Genomic DNA, 15,470 nt, shown 5'->3' with positions numbered 1-15,470 from the left:
TGTGGGGTATCGTCTCAGTTGTGCAAGTGGATTCGTGATTTCCTGTTAGAAAGGTCAACGTTTGCGGTAACTGACGGAAAGCCATAGAGTAAAACAGAAGCGATATCTGGCGTTCCTCAAGTGAGTGGTATAAGCCCTCTGCTGTGCCTAATCTGTATAAATTATTTAGGATACAATCTGAGCAGCCCTCTTAAATTGTTTGCAGATGATGGTGTTACTTTTCTTCTAATAAAGTCATCAGAAGATCAAAACCAGTTGCAGAATGATTTAGACAGCTTATCTGTGTGGTGCTTTAAGAGGTAGTTGGCCCTAAATAATGAAACGTATGAGAACACCCAACTGAACGTTAAAAAGAATCCGTTAAATTTCAATTATACGATAAATAGTACCAATCTATAGACTGTCAATTCAGATAAATACCTATGAATTATAATTACGAACAATTTAAATAGGCAATGCGATGATGAAGGGAAACTAAAGACTGAATTTTGTTGGCAGAATACTAAGAACGTACAACAAATCCTCAAAAGAGACCAGCCACACTACGCTTGTTCATCCTCTGTTAGAGTATTGCTGTTCGGTATGGGATACTTCGCGAAATAGGGGAGAGAGTGTCGCGGATATAATACGAGAGTGGGGATGACAATCGTTAGAACAAAGACACTTTTCGTTGGCGACGAGATTTTTTTCACGAAATTTAAATCTCCATGCGTTTTCCTCCTGATCTGAAAATATTTTGTTGACATGAAACTGCGTAGGGAGAAATTATCATTAAAAAAAAAGAGAAATCGAGCTCTCACGGAAAGATTTAAGTGTTCTTTTTTCCCGCGCACTGTTAGAGACTGGAACGGTGGAAAAATAGGGGAGAAATGGTTCGATGAACCCTCCGCCAGACGCTGAAGTGTGAATTGCAGAGTAATCCTGCACGTGTAGCTGTAGATAACTGTAGTACTTGGAAATATTGTTTGTTTGCTATTAATAATTTCTGCCAAGTCACTAATACACTTGATTCACATCTTTCAATAGGTGGTGTAACATGAGCGCGTTTCGGTTTTCTCCTGACCAATATTTACGGAATCCATGCTGACTGGAGTGGAGGATATCATTCGGTTCGAGATACCTCATTACATTTGAGCTCTGAATATATTTTCGAATTATACAACAGATGGATGTCAATGATAATTTACGCAACAAATTTTCATTCAAAATTAGCATAGTATTCATGTTTAGACATATTAATGGAAAATAACCGTTAGAAGAAATGCTTAACTCCACCTTCGGAAATACACGTCTTGTTTTATACCATTAAAATACATATATATTCAGGCATTAGTATATCCTAGAAATGCATAGTATAGCATTTGCCAATAGTTACAAATCCCTGAGGTGAAGACAGAGTAACATGAAACACTTGCACAGATTAAATTCAATAAACAACTCAGAATATGGTTAATTACACAAGCAATCCATTAATTTAATGGAATAAAGAAGATAACAGTAGGTACCTCTAAAATATACTCGTTAACATTGAGTCCGATGAACACTTTTAGTAGTGTCAGTGTTCTGATCTAACAGTTTGAAGAATATGTGATGAAACCGTTAAGTCGGTCGTGCGTTTCCGCTTGGCTTATTATTGCTTATAAGTTACTTTGGGAGCATCCCTAGCAACAGTCCAGCAGGGTGCCAAAATAACTGGAGGGCTCATTCCTGCAAACCTCTTCTCCTTGACTTTAATATTACGATGAAATCACTTGCCGTGCTCGCGACAAGCTACTCCGCAAATTTTCGGGAAAAGTCGAGGTAGGCATGAATGAAGAGAACTTTTACAGCCGTAGTTATCTTGACAACATTTTAGCCACAGCATTATTATAACTTTGTGCTCTCTTATTTCCTAAACAACTGAAACAAACGTTTTTTTTTCACAAGCAGCTTTCTCATCGCCATGTAACAGTTCATCAAGTTGCTTGTATCTGAAAAGCTCTGTGGGTCAACGGAGATCCCCTGTTTGAGTTTTGATTCACTTAATCGTGGGGATTTTCCCTAAAGTGCTTATAGGCCTCGCCTGCGTGAATGATTTTCTTCACACAGTTTTTTATGAGTTATATAAAAATCGCTCTAGCACAGAACATAAGGACAAATTAGCACCTAACTGAAGTAAGGCACTGAACTGGTATGGTTTGAACGATGCATAATATATTTATTATGTTGTCTCATTCTTGTCACAATTAATAATTATACATATGTCTGCATTAAATTTCTTTGAATTTCTTTTATGGATGATAAGCTTTGTAAGATAAAAATCAGATGTAAGTTTCAGTTTCCTTTGTGATATTCGCTGTCAGCTCAATCGAAGTGATAAAAATTATTTAGTTTCACGCAGTTAAATTTTCACTGTAGCACTGTATAATGGACAATACTATTTCGCAGTGTCTGTGTTTTACAGGCATCGCATGTATGTCTGAAGGAACAGACAATACTGCTATCAACATCGGTGTGAAATAGAAGTAATGGTGAATATGATTAGACTTCAGTTGCAAACTTTATTGGTGACATGAAAAATTCTGCCGGATCGGGACTCGAACCCAGATTTCCCCCTTTACACGAGAGGTCACCTTAACATCTTCGGCTATCGGAGAACGCCTTCCGTATCGGTCCAAACCTCCATGTGTCACCGTGTGTCCACGTCTTGCACAGTTGCTGAGATTCCCTCACAGGAAGAGATGTTTATTATTGCCACGGCCTGTCTAAGCACGTAATATTGTTTTGCAGGGAACTCCGGGTTCAAGTTCTGGTCCGGCACAAATTGTTGTGTCACCAATAAATTGTGCAGCTTAAGTCTAATCGTACTCGCAATTGCGACGAATACATGTGTTCTAATGGGCAACAGTTCTGTGGATCACTTGTGCTGCACTTCTTTGGATACTAGTGGGTTATGTTTATTCTTGCAACAACTGGACACAGTTTTTTTGTTCCAGGTATTTATGTAAATGCAAAACCTGCCGAAAATTACGAACGATACTAGAATACAACTGTAATTGTACTTTCAGTTATCAGACAGGTTATTGTTGTTGTAGATGATTCGTAGACGCATGTAGAATAAAATAAAAAGACTTGTCAGTATTATTTAACTTCGTGAATCGTACAAAATATATGTCATTCTGCATTTGCGTTATACACAAAACTGATACCGTGGCAAGATGTAAATACTAGAATGAACCAAGAAAACTTTTATTATTTTGAGCACTTGCCATCAGGGAGATCAATATGGAACGAGAGGTTCAGAGTTTATCTTAAGAATGACATGTTCGAGGAATCTTTGTAATATTTAGTTCTTGAGTATTTACAGTGCTCTCCAACTTTATGTGTTCTTTGTAAATGGCATGATTACTGATGTACAATGAAGATTTTTTCTTTTTTTATTCAGCCCATTCTGACTGATCAGTGACATTTGAGCGTTCTTTCTGATCTTCCACGATTGTCTCATTTTTCTCCATGGAGTCTCTTTCTATCTTCAGCCCACTGTGTCCCTGATTTCTTTGGGACTCCATTCTCAGCCCTCACATTCCACTCGTGTATCTTGTCCCTGTGTACATTTCTGTCTTCAGTTTCTATTGGATCGATTTTTTCTGCTTCTGACTTGTGTGATCCATGGTACTGTTGATTTGTCCCCTTGTACGTATGCCAAAATTCTCTTGGTGAGTCGTTTTGGTGATAGCCTGATGATGTGCCCATAGAACTTCAACCTTCTTTTTCTGACATCTGCTGATACGCTCGACATATTCTCCGTAGTTTTCCTAGAGTGTAATCTGTATCCCTCTTTTGTCAGCTTTGGGCCGAGAATTTTCCTCGTGATTTTCCTTTCTTCCTTCAGTGTGCTTTCCATGTCACTTTTCGTATGGAGTGTTTGCGGCTCACTTGCGTACAGTGTTATAGTGTCTGACTTTTGTGTGAATGGACATGCATTTTTATTATATACGTGCTATGTCTTGCCGAACGCTCTCTTCATTTTTTTGTAGTCGAGTCTTCTGTGAGATCTTTTCTCCTCCTGTCGGTTCAAGGATTTCAACTAGATACTTGAAGTGTGCAACTCTGTTTATTTTGTCATATTTTGTGTCTAATTTTGTTATGTTTAATTTTGAGCAGAAAAATTCAGACTTCTCGAAAGAGATTTTCAGCCCAACTTTTTCCGCGTGTTCTTTTAGTACCTCTGTTTGTTTGGTTGCTGTTGCTTCGTTGTCTGATAGTATGGCCAGGTCGTCCGCGAAAGCAAGGTCTGATATTTCTATTTTGTCCCCGCATCTGCCTAGTCGTGTTGGCTTTCAGTGTCCTTGAGTTTTCAGTTCTTTTTCCCATTCCCTTATTACTTCGTCCGGGACTATTCTAACATTCTGCGTGGTGTCTGTTTGTTCTATATCGTGTCTCCCTACCACTTTCGCACAACGACGCTCTGAGCGTGTTTTTTAGGGAATTGACGAGTTTGAACCTGGGACCTGTTGCTGGTAAGGAGACGCCAGATCACATATGACATGTAGAGTTCAGAAGAGTTCAGTGAGACTAGCGATGATATAACGAAATACTTAATGATTTCAGCGTCAGCTCCACTGCACTCCCTGTAAAAGAATCTTAATACTAACTAAATTTAGTGGAAGGGGTTCAAGGCTTTCCTATTTTTAGTTAGCTGGTCAAAAAACCAGTTAAGTTTACCATTGGAAATTTTATTCTACTCACAAAACATTGTTTATAAATTGCACTATTGATAAAAGGAAATATTTTAATACAGGATGGTAAAAACCAACTGTGTTCAACAAAAATGTGAACGAGTATTCCCTGAATGGGTTTCCAAGTTCTACAATGGATCGAAGGATGACCTATGCCATATCACATCTATAATCTAGGATTAAATTAAGTTTCACAAAAGAGAAAACTATCAAAATGGTCTACAGTGACACTCAATTATCTTTAATTACTTATCTAACTTGTCGTAAATTACAGTGGCTGATGTGGCTTGTCAATAACCATATAACAGAAAAATCATTGCGTTTCAGATTTTTACTTCAAGTGGCAAATGTGAACACCATGAGCTTTAATTGACGATCGACAATCGTGTAACAGATTAGACTTCTGCAGTTCTGAGTGAAGCTTCATGCGCTGTTATGCGGCATCGCGTGCGTTCATTACCTTTTCGGTGTTCGTCAGGGGGCGGCGGTCAGCACAGCTCCGCTCACCTCGCCGTCTCGGAAGCAACTCTCTCCTAACTTCTCCTTACTACAATTTACCGAAGTTGGTTTAAAAAAACTATCTGGCTGTGTTTTCATCTGACCAATCAGGGTCTCAATGTTAACCTTAAGCTCCGCCTACAAAAATCCTGTCTATCCAATGAGAAACGTTATACTTTTCGTGGTGGGGCAATGTTTTTAAAGTTTGCAACGTAACAGAGATGCGAAAAAGTCTCACGCTAAAACTTGCAGCTGGTGTGGTCCTTTTAGCGTTATCGTAAGATCTATACTGTTCTTCTGGAGGGCTCTGTCTTTTAACATGGGCTGGGGGGTGGTCCTAACGTAACAGAGACGCGAAAAAGTCTCACGCTAAAACGTGCGGGTGGTGTAGCCCTTTTTGTGTTATCGTGAGATCTATACTGTTCTTCTGGAGGGCTCTGTCTTTTAACATGGGCTGGGGGGTGGTCCTAACGTAACAGAGACGCGAAAAAGTCTCACGCTAAAACTTGCGGGTGGTGCGGTCCTAGCGGTTAGCTGGTGACGTGGGTGTCCGTCCGTCCCTTATCGTAGGGCCTTCCAGCTTAACACAGTTCTGCTCTCGGCTTCTGTTCTCGTTTCTCCCCTCGGAACTGCGTCTGTCTCACGGTGGGAAGGTATGACATGCATTTAGGCATTCTTGTGTTAGTCTGTGGTATTCCATTTGCTCACTCGTTACTCGTATTACTTTGGTTAATTTAATGTCACGATTTATTCGGAGCTATGTGACATACTACAGGATTTGCTTATCATGTCAGGGTTTTCATGGAAGGTGTTGGATTTGCCTGACAGCTTACAAAACCACTGTCAACGATATTGATCTTCAATTTTGCGGCGATTGGATATCATCCGGTTGTAGTGGTTAAATAAAAAAAAATGGGAGAAGAGAGACCGTGAAAAAGGGAAAGAATGAAAGAAATGCAGATCGGACTTTGTATTACGGAAAAGCTATCGGACTTCGTTATTCGAAAAAGCTATTGTTGGGGTGGTCCTTGTGGCGTTTTTGAGCAAAAGTTAAACCAATTTTCACTACAAAAATTATTGAAAAGAAACAGAGAATAACAGAATGTAACTGACAGGGGGAAGTGGCGTAGACGAGAGATCATCCTTTACCAGATTAACTTATCTTCTTTCGGGCGGCGTCCACGTCTTCAAAAATCTCCTTCATTTCAGCGTGAAAAAATCTGCTCCGAAATCTTGTAATAGTCCAGGGATCACTAGTTTATACCAATTAAAATCATCTTGATACTGTATGCAGTTTAATTCACTTTGCTACTTCCATCCAACGAATTTCTTAATAACTTCCACAATATCTACACATTACAATCAGATCAAGATTAGCCATTAAGTTTTTACGTCAGCATCCGATCACGCCTGCCTTAAGCTACGGCTATCAAGAGACAATTGAAACGGAATAAAAAAACAAAAAAAGTTAACAATTTTGGTAGTTTCTCTGCCGTCGAGCGCTCATACCGCTGCGACGAGATATTTTTTATCTGAGGGAACGAGTGTAGCGCGGCGAAATTCAAAGCCCCGCTACATCGCCCCCTCGACTGTCACGCTAAAACATTTAGCGTGGCAGGCTAGCAAACCTAAAAGTCAATACATGTAATTTTCATTGGAAAGGCCACGTGCATCCATAGGGGATAATCTTAACCAACACTTACTTTCTAAACCTATATACTAAATACAATTATTACAGTTTGGATCCTTTTTTACACAATTAATATATATATATATATATATATATATATATATATATATATATATATATATATGTATATATATACAGTTTGTTTGAACAAGCTGTTCACCAGAGCAGTTAATGTTGTGTGCTCCCAGCGTTGGTTTCCCAATGCACATCTGGCAGCACGTAGTCTTTGCGCATGCGCAGTAGCATCACTGAATTTCGCGTGCGGCAGTTTCAAAATCGCTGTGTTATGACAGTCTTCAACAGTATTCGCTCTCACATAGTGTTCATTACAAGTTGCTATTCCAGCATAAATGGCGTGTTAAGTCCGGTGACACCATAAGATTGAGCGTGTGCGTGATCTGAAGCAACGTCCATGTCTTCTGTTACGACACAACACTCCAGGTCCTTGTGCGTTTTCATGACTATTGTTCCCGGGGCATATATGGTCGATGTAGTTTTTAGCCTCCACATCGCCTACGACAGGTGCTGAGTTTATTGTCTCCAAGCATCTGAAGGCCGGCCAGGAACAACGGCGTCGATGTTCGCAAAGGTAGGTGTTTCACCACATTGTTTACACTTGCCAACAAACGTTCATTTGCAGTGTGAAAATCCTCATTATCGTCAAAGTAAACTGCAGTTTATATCGATTTATAAACAGTTATTTGGTTTATGCGCCATAAGTTTCACAAACAACACAAAATTCGTCGTTTATAACGTTCACTGTTTAACACAGTTTGCATCACTTTTTGCCACATTTACATTTCAACAGTTCACTTTGTCCAAGCATGTTTACATCGTTAATTATGAAAGCTTACATTTCGTGGTCATGTTTCAAAATGTTGACAATATGCAAAGTTTTAACACATATACAAATACATATAAATTTACAAGAATATACACGTGAAATATTTACGCTAAAAAAAATTATACTAAGTCCCATTGGCTTTCTTTTATTGGGGTTTATGGTCATTTTGATTTTCTTTATTAAGGTTTTGACGTGCCAAGGGATATAAGACTTAATGTTTAAAAGCACGGGCTTTCCTTTATTTATTATTTATTTCTTTTCTTTGATTCCATATCTTGGCTGGCTAGTGGTTGACCAGGCTTGTAATGCCATCAATATTCAGTTTTCTTCATGTCTTTTTATTCATACCTGAAAGTTTACTGTCACACAATATATTCTTACATTCCATAAACAAACAATACCCAGCTGCAGTATGTGGTAGGATAATGGAGAAAGAAAGAAAGATAGACTGGAAGAAACTATTCACTACCTATAAACTACCAAATCCTACAGCTAATACATAAAAAAAGAGAATATAATATATTATAACGTTTGCATCACCTTCAAGGGGTGTGTGAAAGGAGGTGCTTACAATTCACCAAATCATGGGTAAATGTAAGTGTCCTTACGTCAAGTCTGTGTAGTGTAACATCATGACAGATTCTCTGTTTGTGTTCTGACTGTTCATATGACTTAGTGTATTATACCTTAACAAATCCTTGCATGAGTGAATCGCATGTCCCCTCAGTGCTTCCTCAATATCTCCACTTCTTGTGGATACCGTCTATACAAATGGAAAATGTATCTCAGAGATTGTCTCTCTCATAATGTGTATTATATGGTAACATATCAAATTTCCTCTCAAGAGTTCAACCATGAACTTTCTTCGACTTTAGTGAAGGTTAAATATCATGTATGTAGTATATATATATATCATTTCTATCTATAAATTATAAACAAAGAACATATTATTATAATTGACAGCAAAATGTCTCTTTCTCACTGTCCGTTGCTCGACGTCGGCTGCACGGATGGTCACTGCTCCTTTGCACTTACCTTGCATAGCCTAAAAAGTCAAATGTCTTCAACGTAGATGTAATTTTGTCATCTGTTCGCTTAAGTGGAGGTGTTGTACGAGTCGCAAAACGGCCTTAATAACTCTCCTATCTTTTGCTTCCTCAGGGTTTTCTGTCATATGTAATTATAATAAAGGCTAATATGGCACTAAATTTCACTTTCGTATTTTTTTTTTTTTTTTTTTTTTTAACAAATGCATTCACATGAGGGCTGTGTAAAAACTATGTTTCAACTTAAGTTCCTTAAAATATCATTCTCCTGTCTGAACACGAACTATAAATGTTTTCTTCCACACAATGGCGTAACAAAACTTAACGAAAGGTTACTAAGTTACACTTCTGAAATAAATTAAAGCTAATGTGTTTCCAAGTTACCTTCTTATTACATTTCTTTCAACAGCTGTAATCATCATTATGTTCACTCTGCTTTTCTTGCATTCGTTCATTTTCAATGGCACTGTAAATAGATTCACCTTTAACGCCTTGTACTCACGTGTTCTAACTCATCACAAATGTTTTCTTTCAAACTGAAATTCTTACGTAATCTTAAAGATGTAGACTGTTTACTCACTTCTCTATGTAGCACAATATTACCAAAACATTCTCACTCATTCCTTACTCACATATTCATCATAATATATATATATATATATATATATATATATATATATATATATCCTTATACATTAAACATATTCCTCATCAAACATTAATATATCACATACGTGGGGCCATTTGGCACTTCCATTCTCATAAAACTCCAATAATATTTTCCTCAAATAATCTCTTGTCTCCAACCACTTCACAGTAACTTACCTTCTTATATTAACTTAAATATTAACTCATTCATACTGATCATTCATTCTTACATCCTCATTCATTCTGCTACATACCTATGTCATTACTGATGTCAATAGCTATTATTTCCTCTCATTATAGTGCCTTGAAATAACTAACTAGTTGTTGATTCACCTTATAATTTACAATTAACAACCAATGTAACCTGCATAGACCTCATTCCTATATGAATCTTTTCTCATTTAGTAAGTGTACTCGCCTGGGTTTACCTTCTCTTCATAATTATGTGTACAAGTGTAACTGAAGTATATAATTTCCATAAATGAATGTTTGTGTTCTTAGGCTGTATAACTTAATGTTCGTGTATTCAATACAAATATTTATGATCTCGTTTTCACAGCAACTTGCTCATGTTCAACTTAGTTATCATTATATTATGTTGTTTTAGTGCACAAAGGGTTTCAAATGTCTGTGGGGATGCAGCCCCCTCGGCTTGTGAGATAACGGGTATTCTAGGGAGTAACAACCTGGGTGAGGTATGCTTGCTATTCTGAAAGGACCTGAATATAATAGCTGTCATTTTGTCGTTGTACCTGAGGAAACAAACCGTCTCAGCCGTTGCGCTCTTACAACACCTCACGACCGAAGCACGAGCGCTTAGCTCGGTCGTCGACTGTTTCCGTCATCTGCTGTGTTTGGCCGGGTTCATTGACCAGCTCCACTATGTTTACATTCCGGCCGGTTGGCGCCCACGCGTCAGCTGATGGCGCGCCGCAATTGTTATTGCTACTTCGTGGCGGGGAGTGCATAACTGTACCGGGGAACGGCGGCGGTTTCCGTGGAGGGTTATGATTTGTCATGCGTGAATTTTGTGTGTTCCACATATTCTGTCGGTGATTGTTGGGATTGGTATTGTTTTGGTGGTAATTATGTCTGTTATATGTCATGTTCCTGTCAAAGTAGCCCGGGTTGTACCGGTTATTCTCACGTCTCCTATTGTTGTTGTTGTACTGTCTGTAATTTTCATTTTGCTTGTAGTTACCATTTTGATATGGGTGATAATTATTGTTATTATTCCACGAATTTCTGCGGTTGTTCCTACTGTCATACACGTTACCATTGGAATATGTTTCGCGCGCAGGCGGATGGTTCCACCAACCACCGTCACTACGGTTCCTTTGGGGTGGGTGCTGGTTTTGGTTACTAATATGAATAAAATTTGAATGGCGTGAATCGCCTCTGTAAACTACGTCCATTTGATCTAAGAAGTTTAAGAAAGTCTTAACGTCATTCTCCGGTACTCCTATTAATCTGTCTCGGTATGGAAAGGGTAAGTGGCTCTTTAAAGTGTCAATTATCGCTGACAAGTCGGCTGGTTTGGACCAGTACAGTGTCTTGTCTAAGTACCTCTCAAAGTATTGTCTTAATGTCTCTTTTTTAGGGTCATAGGTCTCGGGGTTGCACACTTCTCTCCTTAGACTCTGTTGCTCATTCTCGGACCAGAATTCGTCCAAGAAGGCTTGTTCGAACCGTTCAAACGTAAGGCACCGCCGCTTCATAGCGGCGCCCCACTTAGCTGCTCGTCCTCTCATGAGATTGGTGACGTATCTGATTTTATCGACTTCTGACCAACTACGTGGAAAAACACCGTCAAATGATCTAATAAACACAATAGGCTGGACTTTGTGCTTGTCCTCACTGGAAAATGTCTGGAAATACCCATGTCTTACAAACGTGTCATCGGCCATGCCGGTAACGTAATATTGCTCGTTCGGTGGAAAAGAAAGCGGCACATTGTAATTTTGATTTGAAATAGGTGATTCCACAATAGGTGGTGTTCTGTCTGTGTCATTAGCCATGGTTTTAGCTGTTTTGTCGTTTCCTGACGATGCGTTTGCACCTATCGCCAAACACGGCACAACATTGTCTCGTAATTTTGTCACTTCGTCTTCTATGTGTTTTGTCTCGTCTTTAACATGTGTCTTTGTTTTTGAAAGTATGTCCTGTGTAATTGTTTCAAGTTTTTTGTCCAGATAGTCGTCACACAATTTACATTCATGTACAATTCTTTCGGCCATGTTGGTGTCGTTGTTTAGTGACGCGAGGTCCGCTCGATCTTCTAACTTTTCTATCTTTTCTTTGAGGTGGGTCTTAGTGACTCGGTCGGACAATGTCTCAAATCGCTGGCTGAGCTGTTGAGTGGTGTTATTTAATTCTGTCATCTGTTTTGTCGTCCGTTCAAAATTTTCGGTCATAGTATGGTTTAATATGTCAATTTTCTGACTAACGTCTCGTTTCATGTCTGCAAATAACTCTAATAGTCGGTCCAGTTTGTCAGTTTCCTGTGTCCGATTTGTGTCACATTGCTGAATTTGTCTCATATTCGGTTCTGACATTGATGTTAACAATGGTGCTGACGGTCTAGCCTCGCGTCCATTCCACATTTCGTCATTTAAAGTCGCCATCTGTGTATTATCGCAAATGTTGCGAGTTTGAGGCAAAATCATTGCATTGATCTGTGAACTCGTCCATGGAGGGAAACGCGGATTTTCTTGTTGGTTGAAAGATGAATCTACTTCACTTAACTCATCTGCCGAAACTATCTCTACCTTACCACGTTCCATTGTAATAGGATGTATAATAGTAAGTCAAAAAGGGAATAATATAAGTCTGATTAATAAAGATTTGACTCAAATTTAGGTTGAAATATTTTCTCGTCAATGTAAATGATTGCTCTATTGCAAACAATGGTTGAGAAAGATGCAGCAGGGCGGACAAAATTTTTCGTAACAAATGACTGTTTGGCGGTCAAATTCACGATCTTCATATGCTACAACAATACTATAATTAAGACAAACTACAATAGAGATAGATAATTTTGTAAAAATCTAGAAGAAAACTACAGGATGTGTGGAAAAGGAAAAATGGATTCTGCAGTTGGCTATTGAATGTTTGAATGAAACATAATTGTGTGACTCACCATTAAATTTTCTGTCCTGCAACGGCTGGTCAATCACTTCTGCGTAAATCGTATTCGTCAAAACATGGATTTTCTTAATACATCTCCATCGGATAATCACCAAAAGGTCTCAAAATAACAGTTTTGCATCAATATATGCCATGAAAAGAAAAACAGATTGAATTAGTTACAAAAATTCTTTACAATATTGTGCTATCATTTGCTTAGGTACAATAAAGTTGGTGTTTTCGTTACCCTTTAAACTTCAGGATTTTATTCTCTGTTGGGAAAAATACAAATTAAAGTTTCAAATTTGCTCAAAAACGACACATCCGAAAATTGCGTCCAGTCGCGGGAGCCAGTTGTAGTGGTTAATAAAAAAAAATGGGAGAAGAGAGACCGTGAAAAAGGGAAAGAATGAAAGAAATGCAGATCGGACTTTGTATTACGGAAAAGCTATCGGACTTCGTCATTCGAAAAAGCTATTGTTGGGGTGGTCCTTGTGGCGTTTTTGAGCAAAAGTTAAACCAATTTTCACTACAAAAATTATTGAAAAGAAACAGAGAATAACAGAATGTAACTGACAGGGGGAAGTGGCGTAGACGAGAGATCATCCTTTACCAGATTAACTTATCTTCTTTCGGGCGGCGTCCACGTCTTCAAAAATCTCCTTCATTTCAGCGTGAAAAAATCTGCTCCGAAATCTTGTAATAGTCCAGGGATCACTAGTTTATACCAATTAAAATCATCTTGATACTGTATGCAGTTTAATTCACTTTGCTACTTCCATCCAACGAATTTCTTAATAACTTCCACAATATCTACACATTACAATCAGATCAAGATTAGCCATTAAGTTTTTACGTCAGCATCCGATCACGCCTGCCTTAAGCTACGGCTATCAAGAGACAATTGAAACGGAATAAAAAAACAAAAAAAGTTAACAATTTTGGTAGTTTCTCTGCCGTCGAGCGCTCATACCGCTGCGACGAGATATTTTTTATCTGAGGGAACGAGTGTAGCGCGGCGAAATTCAAAGCCCCGCTGCACGGTTCTGGCGACTTATTTGTTTTCAACTCTTTCAGTTGCTTCTCTATGCCAGGGATGCCCATTACTACACCGAAGAGCCAAATAAATTGTCACACCTGCCTAATATCGTGTGGGGCCCCCGCGAGCACGCAGAATTGCCGCAACACGATGCGGTATGAACACGATTAATGTCTGAGGTAGTGCTGGAGGGAACTGACACCTTGAATCCTGCAGGAATGTCCATAAATTCGTAAGAGTACGAGGGTGTGGAGATTCTTCTGAACAGCACGTTGCAAGGCTTCCCAGATGTGCTCAATAATATTCATATCTGGGGAGTCTGGTGGCCAGTGTAAGTGTTTAAACTAAGAAGAGTGTCCCTGCAGCCACTCTGTGGCAATTCTGGGTGTGTGGGGTGTCGCATTGTCCTGCTGGAATTGTCCGAGTCCGTCGGAATGCACAATGGACATTAATGGATGCAGGTGATCAGACAGGATGATTACGTACGAGTCACTCGTCAGAGTCGTATCTAGACGTATCATGGGTTCCATATCACTCCAACTGCACACGCCCCACACCATTACAGAGCCTTCACCAACTTCAACAGTCCCCTGCCGACATGCAGGGTCCATGGATTCATGAGGTTGTCTCCATATCTGTGCACGTCCATCAGCTCGATACAATTTGAAACGAGACTCGTCCGACCAGGCAACATGTTTCCAGTCATCAACAGTCCAATGTCGATGTTGACGGGACCAGGCAATGAGTAAAGCTTTGTGTCGTGCAGGCATCAAGGGCGCACGAGTGAGTATTCATCTCCGAAAGCCCATATCGATGATGTTACGTTGAACGATTCGCACACTGACACTTGTTGATGGCCCAGCATTGAAATCTGCAGCAATTTGCGGAAGGTTTGCCCTCCTGTCACGTTGAACGATTCTCTTCAGCCGTCGTTGGTCCCGTTCTTGCAGGATATTTTTCCGGCTGCAGCGATGTCGGAGATTTGATCTATTACCGTATTCCTGGTACTCACGGTACACTCGTGAAATAGTCGTAAGGAAAACCCCACTTAATGTCTACCCAGAAGACGGTGTGTCCCATCGCTCGTGCGCCGACTGTAACACTACGTTCAAACACACTTAAATATTGTTAACCTTCCATTCAAGCAACAGTAACCAATTTAATAACTGCGCCAGACACTTGGTGTCTTATATCGCCGTTACCGACTGCAGCACCGTATTCTGCCTCTTGACGTATCGCTGTATTTGAATGCCCATGCCTGTACCAGTTTCTTTGGCGCTTCAATGTATGTACTCCGTAGTGTGTGTGACGGTCATATGACCGACCCCTGACGAAAGCCAGTCTGTCCTTCATTTTCTCTTGCGCTTCATTCGTACTTCATATTTTCTTTGCGTTTCCAGTCGCCTTTCTCCTTTTACCCTATCATTGGCACTTGTAAAGAGAGGGTAGTTTCTGTCTCCATGTCTCCCTCAGTTTTTGGTCTTGAAGGAATCTAATAGTGCTCCTCTGACCTTGGTCTTGGTCGTCTTGTTGGTGTAACTTCGTCTGATCAGCTCATTGGTTTTTCTGTTCCAACCGATCCCCTCCAAAATTTGGAACAGTTTTTGTCAGAGTACTAAATAGAAGACTGCCTTGAAGATCAAAAATGTGAGCACGAAATTCTTCCTTCTCCGTGGTCATTAATTACACGGCCATCGCAACCAGAGAAGCGCTGAACGCACTTTACACAGCTCGTCCAGCGCTCTCCCCCTTTCCGCTCCTCATCCCTTCCCACTGGCCGGTTAATGTCGGTCGTAAAACCGGAGTCCTCAAAGCAGTTATTACTTCTCTTGTATCTCCACTCGGCTTCCATTTATACGTA

The sequence above is a fragment of the Schistocerca serialis genome, chromosome 5, assembly GCF_023864345.2.
Source record: "Schistocerca serialis cubense isolate TAMUIC-IGC-003099 chromosome 5, iqSchSeri2.2, whole genome shotgun sequence".
Classification (NCBI taxonomy): domain Eukaryota; kingdom Metazoa; phylum Arthropoda; class Insecta; order Orthoptera; family Acrididae; genus Schistocerca; species Schistocerca serialis.
The sequence above is the reverse complement of the archived record's forward strand: the minus strand, read 5'-3'. Positions refer to the sequence as shown.